This window comes from Ranitomeya imitator, chromosome 1, assembly GCF_032444005.1.
Source record: "Ranitomeya imitator isolate aRanImi1 chromosome 1, aRanImi1.pri, whole genome shotgun sequence".
Lineage (NCBI taxonomy): Eukaryota > Metazoa > Chordata > Amphibia > Anura > Dendrobatidae > Ranitomeya > Ranitomeya imitator.
In genome coordinates, this window is record NC_091282.1 from 1,157,619,543 (window position 1) to 1,157,639,109 (window position 19,567).

Consider the following 19,567-nt stretch of genomic DNA (forward strand, 5'->3'; position numbering starts at 1 on the left):
CCCCGATCTGGCCGGTACACTGCTCCGGCTCCCCTCCGTCCAATGCTCCTCTCCCCCCGTGCTCTTGTCCGCTCCCCCCGTGCTCCAATCACCCCCCGTGCTCCAATCACCCCCCCTGCACTCCGATCCACCACCCCGTGCTCCGTTCCAGCCCCCCGTGCTCCGTTCCACGCCCCCCGTGCTCCGTTCCACGCCTGCCACGCTCCGATTCCCCCCTCATGCTCCGATCCCCCCCCCGTGCTCCCCCCCACCCCATCATACTTACCGATCCTGCGGGGCTCCGTCCGTCTTCTCCCTGGGCGCCGCCATCTTCCAAAATGGCGGGCGCATGCGCAGTGCGCCCGCTGAATCTGCCGGCCGGCAGATTCGTTCCAAAGTACATTTTGATCACTGAGATAGATTATATCTCAGTGATCAAAATAAAAAAAATAATAAATGACCCCCCCCTTTGTCACCCCCATAGGTAGGGACAATAAAAAAATAAAGAAATATTTTTTTTTCCACTAATGTTAGAATAGGGTTAGGGTTAGGGTTAGGGGTAGGGTTAGGGTTAGGGGTAGGGTTAGGGTTAGGGTTAGGGGTAGGGTTAGGGTTAGGGTTAGGGCTAGGGTTAGGGTTTCGGTATGTGCACACGTATTCTGGTCCTCTGCGGATTTTTCCGCTGCGGATTTGATAAATCCGCAGTGCTAAACCGCTGCGGATTTATGGCGGATTTACCGCGTTTTTTTCTGCGCATTTCACTGCGGTTTTACAATTGCGATTTTCTATTGGAGCAGTTGTAAAACCGCTGCGGAATCCGCACAAAGAAGTGACATGCTGCGGAATGTAAACCGCTGCGTTTCCGTGCAGTTTTTCCACAGCATGTGTACAGCGATTTTTGTTTCCCGTAGGTTTACATTGAACTGTAAACTCATGGGAAACTGCTGCGGATCCGCAGCGTTTTCCGCAGCGTGTGCACATACCTTTAGAATTAGGCTATGTGCACACGGTGCGGATTGGCCGCTGCGGATTCGCAGCAGTGTTCCATCAGGTTTACAGTACCATGTAAACATATGAAAAACCAAATCCGCTGTGCCCATGGTGCGGAAAATACCGCGCGGAAACGCTGCGTTGTATTTTCCGCAGCATGTCAATTCTTTGTGCGGATTCCGCAGCGTTTTACACCTGTTCCTCAATAGGAATCCGCAGGTGAAATCCGCACAAAAAACACTGCAAATCCGTGGAAAATCCGCAGGTAAAACGCAGTGCCTTTTACCCGCGGATTTTTCAAAAATGATGCTGAAAAATCTCACACGAATCCGCAACGTGGGCACATGGCCTTAGGGTTAGGGTTGGAATTAGGGTTATGGCTACAGTTGGGATTAGGGTTAGGGGTGTGTTGGGGTTAGGGTTGTGATTAGGGTTATGGCTACAGTTGGGATTAGGGTTAGGGGTGTGGGGGGGTTTGTGTTGGAGTTAGAATTGAGGGGTTTCCACTGTTTAGGCACTTCAGGGGGTCTCCAAACGCAACATGGCGCCACCATTGATTCCAGCCAATCTCATATTCAAAAAGTCAAATGGTGCTCCCTCAATTCCGAGCCCCGACGTGTGCCCAAACAGTGGTTTACCCCCACATATGGGGTACCAGCATACCCAGGATAAACTGCGCAACAATTACTGGGGTCCAGTTTCTCCTGTTACCCTTGTGAAAATAAAGAAATGCTGGCTAAAACATCATTTTTGAGGAAAGAAAAATGATTTTTTATTTTCACGGCTCTGCGTTGTAAACGTCTGTGAAGCACTTGGGGGTTCAAAGTGCTCACCACATATCTAGATAAGTTCCTTGTGGGGTCTAGTTTCTAAAATGAGGTCACTTGTGGGGGGTTTCTACTGTTTAGGCACACCAGGGGCTCTGCAAACGCAAAGTGACGCCCGCAGACCATTCCATCAAAGTCTGCATTTCAAAAGTCACTACTTCCCTTCTGAGCCCCGACGTGTGCCCAAACAGTGGTTTACCCCCACACATGGGGTATCAGCGTACTCAGAAGAAACTGGACAACAACTTTTGGGGTCCAATTTCTCCTGTAAGCCTTGGGAAAATAAAAAATTCTGGGCTAAATAATTATTTTTGAGGAAAGAAAACGTATTTATTATTTTCACGGCTCTGCATTATAAACTTCTATGAAGCACTTGGGGGTTCAAAGTGCTCACCACACATCTAGATAAGTTCCTTTCGGGGTCTAGTTTCCAAAATGGGGTCACTTGTGGGGGGTTTCTACTGTTTAGGCACATCAGGGGCTCTGCAAACGCAACGTGACGCCCGCAGAGCATTCCATCAAAGTCTGCATTTCAAAACGTCACTACTTCAATTCCGAGCCCCGGCATGTGCCCAAACAGTAGTTTACCCCCACATATGGGGTATCACCGTACTCAGGAGAAACTGGACAACAAATATTGGGGTCAAATTTCTCCTGTTACCCTTGGGAAAATTAAAAAATTCTGGGCTAAATAATTATTTTTGAGGAAAGAAAACGTATTTATTATTTTCACGGCTCTGCATTATAAACTTCTGTGAAGCACTTGGGGGTTCAAAGTGCTCACCACACATCTAGATAAGTTCCTTTCGGGGTCTAGTTTCCAAAATGGGGTCACCTGTGGGGGGTTTCTACTGTTAAGCCACATCAGGGGCTCTGCAAACGCAACGTGACGCCCACAGAGCATTCCATCAAAGTCTGCATTTCAAAACGTCACTACTTCACTTCCGAGCCTCGGCATGTGCCCAAACAGTGGTTTACCCCCACATATGGGGTATCAGCGTACTCAGGAGAAACTGGACAACAACTTTTGGGATCCAATTTCTCCTGTAACCCTTGGGAAAATAAAAAATTCTGGGCTAAATAATTATTTTTGAGGAAAGAAAACGTATTTATTATTTTCACGGCTCTGCATTATAAACTTCTATGAAGCACTTGGGGGTTCAAAGTGCTCACCACACATCTAGATAAGTTCCTTTCGGGGTCAATTTTCCAAAATGGGGTCACTTGTGGGGGGTTTCTACTGTTAAGCCACATCAGGGGCTCTGCAAACGCAACGTGACGCCCACAGAGCATTCTATCAAAGTCTGCATTTCAAAATGTCACTACTTCACTTCCGAGCCCCGGCATGTGCCCAAACAGTGGTTTACCCCCACATATGGGGTATCAGCGTACTCAGGAGAAACTGGACAACAACTTTTGGGATCAAATTTCTCCTGTTACCCTTTGTAAAATAAAAAATTGCAGGCTAAAAGATCATTTTTGAGAAGATAATTTTTTTTTTTTTTCATGGCTCTGCGTTATAAACTTCTGTGAAGCACTTGGGGGTTCAAAGTCCTCACCACACATCTAGATTAGTTCCTTTGGGGGTCTAGTTTCCAAAATGGGGTCATTTCTGGGGGATCTCCAATGTTTAGGCACACAGGGGCTCTCCAAACGTGACATGATTCCGCTAATGATTGGAGCTAATTTTCCATTTAAAAAGCCAAATGGCGTGCCATCCCTTCCGAGCCCTGCCGTGCGACCAAACAGTGGTTTACCCCCACATATGGGGTATCAGCGTACTCAGGACAAACTGGACAACAATATTTGGGGTCCAATTTCTCCTATTATCCTTGGCAAAATAGGAAATTCCAGGCTAAAAAATCATTTTTTCATGGCTCTGCGTTATAAACTTCTGTGAAGCACCTGGGGGTTTAAAGTGCTCAATATGCATCTAGATAAGTTCCTTGGGGGGTCTAGTTTCCAAAATGGGGTCACTTGTGGGGGAGCTCCAATGCATAGGCACATAGGGGCTCTCCAAACGCGACATGGTGTCCGCTAACAATTGGAGCTAATTTTCCATTCAAAAAGTCAAATGGCGCGCCTTCCCTTCCGAGCCCTGCCGTGTGCCCAAACAGTGGTTTACCCCCACATATGAGGTATCGGCGTACTCGGGAGAAATTGCCCAACAAATTTTATGATCCATTTTATCCTACTGCCCATGTGAAAATGAAAAAATTGAGGCGAAAAGAATTTTTTTGTGAAAAAAAAGTACTTTTTCATTTTTACAGATCAATTTGTGAAGCACCTGAGGGTTTAAAGTGCTCACTAGGCATCTAAATAAGTTCCTTGGGGGTTCTAGTTTCCGAAATGGGGTCACTTGTGGGGGAGCGCCAATGTTTAGGCACACAGGAGCTCTCCAAACGCGACATGGTGTCCGCTAACGATGGAAATAATTTTTCATGCAAAAAGTCAAATGGCGCTCCTTCCCTTCCGAGCCTTACCATGTGCCCAAACAGTGGTTTACCCCCACATATGAGGTATCGGCGTACTCAGGAGAAATTGCCCAACACATTTTAGGATCCATTTTATCCTGTTGCCCATGTGAAAATGAAAAAATTGAGGCTAAAAAATTTTTTGTGAAAAAAAAGTACTTTTTCATTTTTACGGATCAATTTGTGAAGCACCTGGGGGTTCAAAGTGCTCACTATGCATCTAGATAAGTTCCTTGGGGCGTCTAGTTTCCAAAATGGGGTCACTTGTGGGGGAGCTCCAATTTTTAGGCACACGGGGGCTCTCCAAACGTGACATGGTGTCCGCTAAAGAGTGGAGCCAATTTTTGATTCAAAAAGTCAAATGGCGCTCCTTCCCTTCCAAGCCCTGCTGTGCGCCCAAACAGTGGTTTACCCCCACATATGAGGGTTCAGCGTACTCAGGACAAATTGGCCAACAACTTTCGTGGTTCAGTTTCTCCTTTTACCATTGGGAAAATAAAAAAAATTGTTGCTAAAAGATAATTTTTGTGACTAAAAAGTTAAATGTTCATTTTTTCCTTCCATGTTGCTTCTGCTGCTGTGAGGCACCTGAAGGGTTAATAAACTTCTTGAATGTGGTTTTGAGTACCTTGAGGGGTGCAGTTTTTAGAATGGTGTCACTTTTGGGTATTTTCAGCCATATAGAACCCTCAAACTGACTTCAAATGTGAGGTGGTCCCTAAAAAAATGGTTTTGTAAATTTTGTTGTAAAAATGACAAATCGCTGGTCAAATTTTAACCCTTATAACTTACTAACAAAAAAAAATTTTGTTTCCAAAATTGTGCTGATGTAAAGTAAACATGTGGGAAATGTTATTTATTAACTATTTTGTGTCACATATCTCTCTGGTTTAACAGAATAAAAATTCAAAATGTGAAAATTGCGAAATTTTCAAACTTTTCGCCAAATTTCCGTTTTTATCACAAATAAACGCAAAATTTATTGACCTAAATTTACCACTAACATGAAGCCCAATATGTCACGAAAAAACAATCTCAGAACCGCTAGGATCCGTTGAAGCGTTCCTGAGTTATTACCTCATAAAGGGACACTGGTCAGAATTGCAAAAAACGGCAAGGTCTTTAAGGTCAAAATAGGCTGGGTCATGAAGGGGTTAAGGAACTTATCTAGAGGTGTGGTGAGCACTTTGACCCAACAAGTGCTTCACAGAAGTTTATAATGCAGAGCCGTAAAAATAAAAAATCATATTTTTTCACAAAAATGATCTTTTCGCCACCAATTTTTTATTTTCCCAAGGGTAAGAGAAGAAAATAGACCACAAAAGTTGTTGTGCAATTTGTCCTGAGTGCGACAATACCCCATATGTGGGGGTAAACCACTGTTTGGGCGCATTGGCAGAGCTCAGAAGGAAAGGAGCACCATTTGACTTTTCAATGCAAAATTGACTGAAATTGAGATGGGACGCCATGTTGCGTTTGGAGAGCCCCTGATGTGCCTAAACATTGGAACCCCTCACAAGTGACACCATTTTGAAAAGTAGACCCCTTAAGGAACTTATCTAGATGTGTGGTGAGCACTTTGACCCAACAAGTGCTTCACAGAAGTTTATAATGCAGAGCCGTAAAAATAAAAAATCTTATTTTTTCACAAAAATGATCTTTTCGCCCCCAATTTTTTATTTTCCCAAGGGTAAGAGAAGAAATTAGACCACAAAAGTTGTTGTGCAATTTGTCCTGAGTGCGACGATACCCCATATGTAGGGGTAAACCACTTTTTGGGTGCATAGCAGAGCTCGGAAGGGAAGGAGCGCCATTTGACTTTTCAATGCAAAATTGCCTGGAATTAAGATGGGAGAGCCCCTGATGTGCCTAAACATTAAAAACCCCCACAAGTGACACGATTTTGGAAACTAGACCCCCTAAGGAACTTATCTAGATGTGTTTTGAGAGCTTTGAACCCCCAAGTGTTTCACTACAGTTTATAATGCAGAGCCGTGAAAATAAAAATTCTTTTTTTTTTTCACAAAAATGATTTTTTAGCCCCCAGCTTTGTATTTTTACAAGGGTAACAGAATAAATTGGACCCCAAAAGTTGTTGTCCAATTTGTCCTGAGTACGCTGATACCCAATATGTGGGGAAGAACCACTGTTTGGGCACATGGCAGAGCTCGGAAGGGAAGGAGCGCCATTTGGAATGCAGACTTAGATGGATTGGTCTGCAGGAGTCACGTTGCATTTGCAGAGCCCCTGATGTACCCAAACAGTACAAACCCCCCACAAGTGACCCCATATTAGAAACTAGACCTCCCAAGGAACTTATCTAGATGTGTTGTGAGAACTTTGAACCCCTAAGTGTTTCACTACAGTTTATAACGCAGAGCCGTGAAAATAAAAATTCTTTTTTTTTTTCACAAAAATGATTTTTTTAGCCCCCAGCTTTGTATTTTTACAATGGTAACAGAATAAATTGGACCCCAAAAGTTGTTGTCCAATTTGTCCTGAGTACGCTGATACCCCATATGTGGGGGGGAACCACTGTTTGGGCGCATGGCAGAGCTCGGAAGGGAAGGAGCGCCATTTGGAATGCAGACTTAGATGGATTGGTCTGCAGGCGTCACGTTGCATTTGCAGAGCCCGTGATGTACCCAAACAGTACAAACCCCCCACAAGTGACCTCATATTGGAAACTAGACCTCCCACGGAACTTATCTAGATGTGTTGTGAAAACTTTGAACCCCCAAGTGTTTCACTACAGTTTACAACGCAGAGCCGTGAAAATAAAAAATCCTTTTTTTTCCCACAAAAATGATTTTTAGCCCCCCAAATTTTTATTTTCCCAAGGATAACAAGAGAACTTGGACCCAAAAAGTTGTTGTCCAATTTGTCTCGAGTACGATGATACCCCATATGTTGGGGTAAACCCCTGTTTGGGCGCACGGGAGAGCTCGGAAGTGAAGGAGCACTGTTTTACTTTTTCAATGCAGAATTGGCTGGAATTGAGATCGGACGCCATGTCGCGTTTGGAGAGACCCTGATGTGCTTAAACAGTGGAAACCCCCCAATTATAAATGAAACCCTAATCCAAACGCACCCCTAACCCTAATCCCAACTGTAACCCTAACCACACACCTAACCCTGACACACCCCTAATTCTAATCCCAACCCTAATCCCAACCGTAAATGTAATCCAAACCCTAACCGTAACTTTAGCCCCAACCCTAACTGTAGCCCTAACCCTAACCCTAGCCCTAACCCTAGCCCTAACCCTAGCCCTAACCCTAGCCCTAACCCTAATGGGAAAATGGAAATAAATACATTTTTTTTAATTTTATTATTTTTCCCTAAGGCTAGGTTCACATTGCGTTAGGGAAATCCGTTTAGCGCTAGCGGATTGCGCTAACGCAATGTCTTTTTAGGTGTCATGTTTAGTGGTCGCGTTAACGTCCCCGCTCTGGAAGATCGGGGATCGGACCTCGGGCGCGCCCCGGATGCTGCAAGCAGCGTCCGAGGCGCGCCACAAAAGAACGGCACCTTGCTAGCACGAGCCGAAAATGGCACGCTCTAGCGATGCGCTACACCCGAAAATCACATTGCTGTCAATGGGTGTGCTAACGGACCCATTGCACGGCGTTAATTGTGACACTTTCGCCGTGCAACGCTGTCCGTTAGCGTTAACCCATTAACGCAATGTGAACCTAGCCTAACTAAGGGGGTGATGAAGGGAGGTTTGATTTACTTTTATAGCGTTTTTTATATCGGATTTTTATGATTGGCAGCCGTCACACACTAAAAGACGCTTTTTATAGCAAAAAAGTTTTTGCGTCTCCACATTTTGAGACCTATAATTTTTCCATATTTTGGTCCACAGAGTCATTTGAGGTCTTGTTTTTTGCGGGACGAGTTGACGTTTTTATCGGTAACATTTTCGGACACGTGACAGTTTTTGATCGCTTTTTATTCCGATTTTTTGTGAGGCAGAATGACCAAAAACCAGCTATTCATGAATTTCTTTTGGGGGAGGCGTAGAAAAAATAATTATTTTGGTATCGCTTTATTCTGAGGACTATAACTTTTTTATTTTTTTGGTTATGATGCTATATGGTGGCTCGTTTTTTGCGGGACAAGATGACGTTTTCAGAGGTACCATGGTTATTTATATCCGTCTTTTTGATTGCGTGTTATTCCACTTTTTGTTCAGCGTTATGATAATAAAGCGTTGTTTTTTGGCTCGCTTTTTTTTTTTTTCTTACGGTGTTCACTGAAGGGGTTAACTAGTGGGCCAGTTTTATAGGTCGGGTCGTTACGGACGCGGCGATACTAAATATGTGTACTTTTATTGTTTTTTTTGTTTTTTTTTTAGATAAAGAAATGTATTTATGGGAATAATATTTTTTTTTTCTTCTTTATTTAGGAATTTTTTTTTTTTTTTTTTTACATGTGTGGAAATTTTTTTTTTTACTTTTTCACTTTGTCCCAGGGGGGGACATCACAGATCGCCGATCTGACAGTGTGCACAGCACTCTGTCAGATCGGTGATCTGACATACAGCCGGGCAGGATTAGAGCTGCAGCTGCAGCCTGCTCCTGACCCGGAAGTGCTCCCTGCAGGACCCGAATGCAGCCCCGCGGCCATTTTGGATCCGGGGACTGCAGGGAGAAGACGCTCGGTACACGGTGAGTACATCACCGTGTACCGATCGTCTCAGGGAAGCCCGCAGGGAGCCCCCTTCCTGCGCGATGTTTCCCTGCACCGCCGGCACATCGCGATCATCTTTGATCGCGGTGTGCCGGGGGTTAATGTGCCGGGAGCGGTCCGTGACCGCTCCTGGCACATAGTGCCGGATGTCAGCTGCGATAGGCAGCTGACACCTGGCTGCGATCGGCCGCGCTCCCCCCCGTGAGCGCGGCCGATCGCATATGACGTACTATCCCGTCACTGGGAATTAAGTCCCAGGTCACCTGGACGGGATAGTACGTCATATGGGATTAAGGGGTTAAACAAACCAGAAAACCCTTTCAATGGGTTATTTAAGAATGATCCCATAAGAAATCAACCTAACTGGTCACTGAGTGTCTCCAAAGTAAGCAACAAAGAATGTTGTATTCTTTTGGATCATGGTATCTATATTTGTGCCTAAGCCAGAGCACCTTGAAGAGTTCTCTGGTACTATGATGTCTGACCATGCATTGGGCTTTGACCAGATGTTTAGGTTTGGTCAAGGTGGAGGTAATAGAGCTACTGAATCCTAGCTAGATAATATTATGATACTCAAAAAAACAAAAACAGATGACTCTCCATCCAGATCTATTTGGAGGTAGAGAGCGGGAGTGCCTGTGAATGGGCCTTTGTATAAACCTGTGGCATTTGCCACTGTACAAATGTCATTGAAAAATATCTGGCAAAAATATCAAAGAGATTTCTTTTATTTCACTATTTCATTTATGTATTTTTAGTTGAATTAAGTGGTCAATGCTATTGCAAAAGCTAGACAGCTTTAAACTGCAAGAGCAAAATATCACGCTTACTAAAGTAGTAAATCTCCCCAATGCAATGTCACTGCTGGAGTGTGTCTACCGATCTTGTTGTTGAGTGTGAACAAGTGAATCACTCAGCCAATCACTCAGGAAGAACTGAAGACCAACCCTGAGGACCAAGGAACTGCACCGCTGCCCAAGGTGTAAAAACAAATGAGGTTTTAAGATACATATTTGATTATTTTTAACCCTTCCCCTTTTTAATTATACTTTAGAGTCTGAAGAGGCCTCTGAGTAAAATAAATGGGACCGTTTCAAAACAGCAAATGTTACTCTGAATAAAATTGAATAAGTCTGCTGAAAATGAATTTTGGGAGATTCACTCATCTCTGTCATGCTCTTCATGCTGCAGAACAAATCAACAAGACAGCATCGAAAGGGAGACAGAACTTAGGGGCAAGCGATTTACCAGATGAGTCTAATTATAATTTGACTTTACCCCATTGTCTGCAAGCAGTGGTGTTTTTGCTTTTTATTCCTAGACAATTTTTAATGCAGTATGATCAACTGAGGGCATGTTGGAATCTGTTAGTAGATCCCAAACAACTGGATGCCTACTGAAGCTTTAAAGTACATAGAACCCATCATGCTCCTTTTTACGGTTGTTACAAGCACTCAGCATGTTTTCTTTCCAATCTATACATATGCTAGTGATATAGAGCTCAGTATTAGGCTACATTCACCCATCCACTGTACATACCTGTTTGCTGCTTGCTCTTTAAATGATAGCACTCTGACCCACAGAGTTTAGTTGATCAATAAGCATATCAGTTTTATAAATGGATCCTTTAGACTTACTGTAAAGCATTTCCTATTTTTATCCATTTTATAGATCGGACTCGAACATTGCAATCTATGAAGGAAAAATTAAGTAAGAAATTTTTCCAGTTCCAAGGTTCGGGACATCATTGATTTAAAAGGGGTTCAGGTTCAGGTTCAAGTTCGGGTACAATTCTGTACCCGAGCCAAACTTTAGACTAAAGTTCGGTTGGTTATCAACACCTGAACTTTAACAGGTCTGCTCATCCCTAGTTATAACATACAAAAATAATCTGCATTTTTGTTTACTTAAAATGTCATGATGATAAAATTAAAAATTAACACACACCCATTCTAGTAAACATCACTTACATGGAAGTAATGTAGCAATAACTAGTTTTTCTATCACTGTTTAGCAAGAGGACATGTAAATGTATTTCTTTGTAAAAATCCAATAATTGAAATGTTGAAATGCATTAGTAATATTGATCTTGTTGAACTGTTAACACCATGCTCTATAAATACTTTTGGTATTTGCAGTTTGTTTTATAATGTTCAGTTTCTTTCTTTATAAATTGGAATAATTGTGTTAATATTTAGTGGTGATTAGTGTTGAGCATTCCGATACCGCAAGTATCGGTTATCGGCCGATATTTGCGGTATTGGAATTCCGATACCGAGTTCCGGTATATTCAGTATATCGGATACCGGAATCGGAAGTTCCCATAATTCAAAAAGCCAGAATTCAGCCAATGAGGAATGATTAGAAGTGTGGGCACATCCTGTTCTGCATGGTAGGCATGCAACTACTGGCATGGCTGTGATTGGCTGCTGGAATGATGTCATGATGCACTATAAAAGTCGCCGCTGCCATTTTGGGTTCACTCTGCTGTGAATTCAGTTAAGGACAGGACACTGTGATCTGACTGAGGGCCAGATTAGAGATAGCGATTTGCTTCATTGTGCTTTACCCAGGCACATTTAGCAACCGCTGTGTGAGAACCTTGTTTTTGCCTTGCAGCGCTGTTCACAGCTGTCTGCAAGGTCTCTGTGCGAGTGCAGCTCAGGCTGTTGTCTGTTCTACAGCCACCGCTGGTTGTAGTCAGCTCAGCGTGCGTCACTGCCTCATACTGTTCAATTGTCCTTTTTTGCATTAGTGCTGCCTGCAGCACATTTTGCCTGTTTTTCTCCTATTAGTGCGTTTCCATCCGTATCCTGCCAGATTGTGGAAAAACACTATATAGGATTACATAGAGGAGCTTTTTTTGGCCTTGCAGCGCCGTTCATGGCTGTCTGCACGGTCTGTGTGTGAGTGCAGCTCACTCTGTAGTCTGTTCTGCCGCCACAGCCTGTGGTAGTCAGCTCAGGGTGCGTCACTGCCTTATACTGTTCCATTGTCCTTTTTTCAATTGGTGCTGCCTGTTGCACATTTTTTCAAACTTATCCTATTAGTGGGTTTCCATCCATATCCTGCTAGATTGTTATTATTATTATTTATTTATATAGCACCATTAATTCCATGGTGCTGTACATGAGAAAGGGGTTACATACAGGGTTATAGATATCGCTTACAGTAAACAGGTTTACATTGACAGACTGGTACAGAGGGGAGAGGACCCAGTCCTTGTGGACTTACATTCTATGGGATTGTGGAAAAACTTTATATAGGATTACATAGAGGAGCTTTTTTTGGCATTGCAGTGCCATTCACGGCTGTCTGCACGGTCTGTGTGTGAGTGCAGCTCACCCTGTAGTCTGTTCTGCCACCACAGCCGGTGGTGGTCAGCTCAGGGTGCGTCACTGCCTCACATTGTTCCACTGTCCTTTTTTCAATTAGTGCTGCCTGTTGCAGATTTTTTCAAATGCATCCTATTAGTGCGTTTCCATCCGTATTCTGCTAGATTGTGAAAAAACACTATATAGGAGTACATAGAGGAGCTTTTTTGGGCCTTGCAGCGCTGTTCATGGCTGTCTGCATGGTCTGTGTGTGAGTGCAGCTCACCCTGTAGTCAGTTGTGCGAAAAAAATACAAAGTTAATAAAGTTAACCAAAAACTGCACTTTACAGTTGTGTAGGCCACATTACCTCATATTAAAGTCTAGTCCACACTTTAGAAAATTAGTGTTTCTTATACCTGTTAGGAGCTGTACAGGAATAAGCACACTAAGCCCTTAGTACTTTTCTGCCTATCTTTATCAGTCTACCAAGATGAAGAAGGCAGGGAGTATGGCATGTGGTCGTGGGCATGGAGCAGGGAGAGAACGTGGGGATTCTGTGCCTGCTGCGGGCACCGGTGACTCATCATCCCCCAGTTTCAGCAGGGAACAGTCCTTCATGCGCAGCTTTGTAGGAGATCGCCGTACCTGCTGCTGCGAGAGGACCAAATTGAAGCCGTTGTCGGATGGATGGCAGCTAACGCATCAACTTCAATAAGTGCCACATTATCTCAGGCACAGAGTACTGGAGAGCAGCCATCTGTCTCTTCACCACCTGCCAAATTGCCCAGGCAGTCAGAGAGCCCTGGAAGGAGCCATCTCTTCTTCTGTTCTCTGAATCTTTTGGCTTGGAAAGAGGGGGCCAGCCAAGCAGCATTGGAGAAATGGAAGAAGAGACAGTATGCAGTGATGCCCAACAGCTTTGTCTCCCTGACTCTGAAGAGGCAGGTGGGCCAGTGCCTCCGGTCACCACACCGCTGTACGCATCTGATGATGAGACTCAGGTGCCACTTTCTGGTGCATACTGTGCTGCCAAGACTACCCAGGAGAAGCAGTTGGTGGAAGAGGGTAGTGTAGGTGATGAGGTCCTTGACCCATCATTGCGTGAGGTACAGGAAGGTGGTGGGAGCAGTTCTGAGGAAGAGAATCACCGAATGGCCCAAAGAGGGAGAGGGAGGGGGAAAATTGCGTTGCCTGTAGCCTCCACTTTGGCACCCATTAGGAGCATACCTCTTCCAAAAGCTAAAACGGGTGCTCCCAAGATTTGCAGTGCTGGTCCTTTTTTGAAACGGTTGCAGATGACATTTGCTTTGTCAAATGCAAGCTGTGTCATCAGAAAGTCAAAAGAGGGAAAAGTGTCAGCAACCTCAATGCCACAAATATGTGGAAACTTGTGCAGACCAAGCACGTGGTGGAGTTACAAAAACACACTGAAGACCTAGGCCAACCAACAGTGGCACCTACCACCTCTTCAGCTCATGTTGTAGCCTCTTCCTCCAGCTCACACACAGCTGGTTTGGCTTCCTCACAGGATCGCCGTGGAAGAACCTCTGGCACTGCTGTCCAGAGACCCAGTGTAATTCCACTGACAGCACCACGTTCCCAGTCATCCTCACACTCCCAGCCTAGTCTACAGCCATCGGTAGCACAAGCATGGGAGAAAAGGCGGCCATTCTCGGCAAACTACCCCTGATCACATGCTCTGAATGCTTGCATTGCAAAACTACTGTCCCTTGAAATGCTCTCATTCAGGCTGGTGGAGACTGACACCTTCCGCAAGTTAATGGCATTGGCAGTCCCACAATAAAATGTGCCCAGCCGCTTTTATTTCAGCAGGAAAGCAATCCCTGCCCTGCAAAAGCATGTGAAGGGAAACATTAAACATGCACTACTAAACACCGTCAGTAGCAAGGTCCACCTCACCACCGATGCGTGGACCAGTCACCATGGACAGGGATGATACCTTTCCCTCACTGCCCATTGGGTCAATGTTGTGGAGCCTGGTACAGATGTTGCGAGAGGCGCTGTACGTGTTCTGCCAACTCCAAGGATTGCAAGAATCCAGTCTGTACACATTGCCTCCTCCTCATACTCCAGTTCCTCTGAATCATCGCTGCAGGAGCCGTCACAGTCTACCTCCACCATGACCCGTGAACGCTTAACTGTTACGACCGATCTGAGCACAGCTGTGGCCAAACGTCAACAGGCCGTACTGAAATTAATTTCTTTGGGGAATCGAAGCCACACAGCGCAGGAGCTCTGGAATGCCATCAAGCAGGAGAGCGACGTGTGGTTTGTGCCAGCGAATCTCCAGCTAGGCATGATTGTGTGTGACAATGGCCGATATCTGGTGGCAGCTCTGGCCCTAGGCAACCTCACTCACATCCCATGTCTGGCACATGTGCTCAACTTGCATGCAGAGTTTTTTGAGGGACTATCCGGATCTTCATGCACTGCTGCACAAGGTCCACCTAGAGTGCGCTCTCTTGCGGCGTTCCAGCATGGCAAGATCGTGCCTTGCATCTCTGCAGCGGCGATTCCACCTTCCGGAACATCGCATCATATGTGAGCTACCCACCAGGTGGAATTCAACGTTACATATGTTGGAGCGGTTGTGTGAGCAGCAGCCAGCAGTAATGGAGTACCAGCTGCATCAGGCGCAAAGAAGTCGCACTGCACACCGTTCAGACTTCACAACCACTGAGTGGGCCACTATGCAGGACATCTGCCAGGTTTTGCGTGCCTTTGATAATTCCACGTGGATGGCGAGTCCAGATGATGCACTAGTCAGCATGACTGTCTCCCTTATCTGCCTGCTCGAAAGAACACTGCAAGCGCTAAGGGATGAGGTTATGGAAGAGGTGGAGGAAGATGAGAGTCACAAATGCCATCTGCTTCTGGACAGTCTGCGCGATGTGGTTCCTCACAAAGGCCTAGGCAGTGGACACTTTGTGAGGAGGATGAGGAGGAGTGAATGGAGGAGAAAGACAATGCTCCAGTAGTCAGTATGTAGAGCAAGGGTGGGGTAATGCAGAGAAGGCAGAGATCACGCCTCTAGCAGGGGACACCGTTTCTTGGCCAGTTGGCAATCTGCAGCACATGGTTGATTTAATGCTGCAGTGTCTGAGACATGACAGCCGCATCGCCCACATTCTCAATACTGCTGATTATTGGGTGTACACCCTCCTAGATCCACGCTACCGGGACAACTTACAAAGCCTCATAACACCATTGAACCAGGAGCATAAAATGCAGGAGAACCAAGACACACTGGTGCATTCCATCATCTTCTCCTGTCCAACTGACAGCAGTGCTGCTAGTGCTTTACAAAGCAGCTCAGTGCATCGAGGCAGTGGAAGAAGGTCAGCACAAACAGGGAGCAGAAGCAGTGCCTCAGCACAAGGTGAGACCAGTATGGCCCAACTGTGGCAAAGTTTTGTGTGCCCGCCACAAGTGTCTTCACCATCACAGATGGCTCCAGTCAGCAGGAGGCAATGTTTCCATCAGATGGCGACAGACTACATGTCTTGCCCTCTCAGTGTACTCCCAGACAGCTCTTCCCCCTTCAAGTTTTGGGTCTCTAAGCTGGATACATGACCAGAGCTTAGCCAGTATGCATTGTAGGTGCTGGCTTGCCCTGCTGCTAGTGTATTATCGGAATGCGTCTTTAGTGCCGCAGGTGGTGTACTAAAAGACCGTCGCATGCGACTATCCTCCGATAACGTTGACCGGCTTACTTTTCTGAAAACTAACAAGGACTCAGGTGCCACTTTCTGGTGCATACTGTGCTGCCAAGACTACCCAGGAGAAGCAGTTGGTGGAAGAGGGTAGTGTAGGTGATGAGGTCCTTGACCCATCATTGCGTGAGGTACAGGAAGGTGGTGGGAGCAGTTCTGAGGAAGAGAATCACCGAATGGCCCAAAGAGGGAGAGGGAGGGGGAAAATTGCGTTGCCTGTAGCCTCCACTTTGGCACCCATTAGGAGCATACCTCTTCCAAAAGCTAAAACGGGTGCTCCCAAGATTTGCAGTGCTGGTCCTTTTTTGAAACGGTTGCAGATGACATTTGCTTTGTCAAATGCAAGCTGTGTCATCAGAAAGTCAAAAGAGGGAAAAGTGTCAGCAACCTCAATGCCACAAATATGTGGAAACTTGTGCAGACCAAGCACGTGGTGGAGTTACAAAAACACACTGAAGACCTAGGCCAACCAACAGTGGCACCTACCACCTCTTCAGCTCATGTTGTAGCCTCTTCCTCCAGCTCACACACAGCTGGTTTGGCTTCCTCACAGGATCGCCGTGGAAGAACCTCTGGCACTGCTGTCCAGAGACCCAGTGTAATTCCACTGACAGCACCACGTTCCCAGTCATCCTCACACTCCCAGCCTAGTCTACAGCCATCGGTAGCACAAGCATGGGAGAAAAGGCGGCCATTCTCGGCAAACTACCCCTGATCACATGCTCTGAATGCTTGCATTGCAAAACTACTGTCCCTTGAAATGCTCTCATTCAGGCTGGTGGAGACTGACACCTTCCGCAAGTTAATGGCATTGGCAGTCCCACAATAAAATGTGCCCAGCCGCTTTTATTTCAGCAGGAAAGCAATCCCTGCCCTGCAAAAGCATGTGAAGGGAAACATTAAACATGCACTACTAAACACCGTCAGTAGCAAGGTCCACCTCACCACCGATGCGTGGACCAGTCACCATGGACAGGGATGATACCTTTCCCTCACTGCCCATTGGGTCAATGTTGTGGAGCCTGGTACAGATGTTGCGAGAGGCGCTGTACGTGTTCTGCCAACTCCAAGGATTGCAAGAATCCAGTCTGTACACATTGCCTCCTCCTCATACTCCAGTTCCTCTGAATCATCGCTGCAGGAGCCGTCACAGTCTACCTCCACCATGACCCGTGAACGCTTAACTGTTACGACCGATCTGAGCACAGCTGTGGCCAAACGTCAACAGGCCGTACTGAAATTAATTTCTTTGGGGAATCGAAGCCACACAGCGCAGGAGCTCTGGAATGCCATCAAGCAGGAGAGCGACGTGTGGTTTGTGCCAGCGAATCTCCAGCTAGGCATGATTGTGTGTGACAATGGCCGATATCTGGTGGCAGCTCTGGCCCTAGGCAACCTCACTCACATCCCATGTCTGGCACATGTGCTCAACTTGCATGCAGAGTTTTTTGAGGGACTATCCGGATCTTCATGCACTGCTGCACAAGGTCCACCTAGAGTGCGCTCTCTTGCGGCGTTCCAGCATGGCAAGATCGTGCCTTGCATCTCTGCAGCGGCGATTCCACCTTCCGGAACATCGCATCATATGTGAGCTACCCACCAGGTGGAATTCAACGTTACATATGTTGGAGCGGTTGTGTGAGCAGCAGCCAGCAGTAATGGAGTACCAGCTGCATCAGGCGCAAAGAAGTCGCACTGCACACCGTTCAGACTTCACAACCACTGAGTGGGCCACTATGCAGGACATCTGCCAGGTTTTGCGTGCCTTTGATAATTCCACGTGGATGGCGAGTCCAGATGATGCACTAGTCAGCATGACTGTCTCCCTTATCTGCCTGCTCGAAAGAACACTGCAAGCGCTAAGGGATGAGGTTATGGAAGAGGTGGAGGAAGATGAGAGTCACAAATGCCATCTGCTTCTGGACAGTCTGCGCGATGTGGTTCCTCACAAAGGCCTAGGCAGTGGACACTTTGTGAGGAGGATGAGGAGGAGTGAATGGAGGAGAAAGACAATGCTCCAGTAGTCAGTATGTAGAGCAAGGGTGGGGTAATGCAGAGAAGGCAGAGATCACGCCTCTAGCAGGGGACACCGTTTCTTGGCCAGTTGGCAATCTGCAGCACATGGTTGATTTAATGCTGCAGTGTCTGAGACATGACAGCCGCATCGCCCACATTCTCAATACTGCTGATTATTGGGTGTACACCCTCCTAGATCCACGCTACCGGGACAACTTACAAAGCCTCATAACACCATTGAACCAGGAGCATAAAATGCAGGAGAACCAAGACACACTGGTGCATTCCATCATCTTCTCCTGTCCAACTGACAGCAGTGCTGCTAGTGCTTTACAAAGCAGCTCAGTGCATCGAGGCAGTGGAAGAAGGTCAGCACAAACAGGGAGCAGAAGCAGTGCCTCAGCACAAGGTGAGACCAGTATGGCCCAACTGTGGCAAAGTTTTGTGTGCCCGCCACAAGTGTCTTCACCATCACAGATGGCTCCAGTCAGCAGGAGGCAATGTTTCCATCAGATGGCGACAGACTACATGTCTTGCCCTCTCAGTGTACTCCCAGACAGCTCTTCCCCCTTCAAGTTTTGGGTCTCTAAGCTGGATACATGACCAGAGCTTAGCCAGTATGCATTGTAGGTGCTGGCTTGCCCTGCTGCTAGTGTATTATCGGAATGCGTCTTTAGTGCCGCAGGTGGTGTACTAAAAGACCGTCGCATGCGACTATCCTCCGATAACGTTGACCGGCTTACTTTTCTGAAAACTAACAAGGACTGGATCTCTCAGGAATTTGCCACTCCTCTTCAAGATTAAATACTTGGTGGGCAACAGTATCCAGGTCTCCTGTTGTGTTCATGTTTCTACCATCTGAACTGTAATCCCTGGGCTCCAACACCGCCAGTTGCTGCTCAAAAGTGCCGTCTGCACAGTCAACACATGACCCAGTGTTATTGGGTTTCAGTAACGTCAGCTGATCCCCTGCTGTGTATCCGGCAATTGCTCCTGCTTCCTCCACAGTCACACTACTTCTGAAATTAAAGGGAACCTGTCCCCCCAGGCATTTGTAACTGAATGAGCCACCTTGTGCAGCACAAATGCTGCACCAGGAATAGGTGGCTCTTTCACTTTTGCTCCGTGCACACGCTGAACTTAATACTTATAAAATATGTGTCCCCTCATACCATGAAACCGTCCCGGAGTTGGGACTTTCTTTAGTAATGAGACGCAGCATGGCCGCCATTCATACCCCCTTGGCGCTTGTTGCCGCCCCCTCAGCGTTGGTTTAATCTGTCCCGGAGCCTGCGCTGTTATGTTAAACCTTGGCATGAGCAATTAGCGCTGCCCTTCTTCTGACATCATTTGATGTCAGTCTTACTGCTCCTGTGCGGTCGCGCTGCCCGAGATCCCGCCCTGCAGTGTCTTCTGATTTATTCATACTGCGGGGCTGGGATTCAGGCCATGCACTGTGCATATCTTTGCATATCATCTCCTTCCGCCTTCTTCACACTGTGCGCTATCAGCTGATCCCTAAGCACATGCCATGGC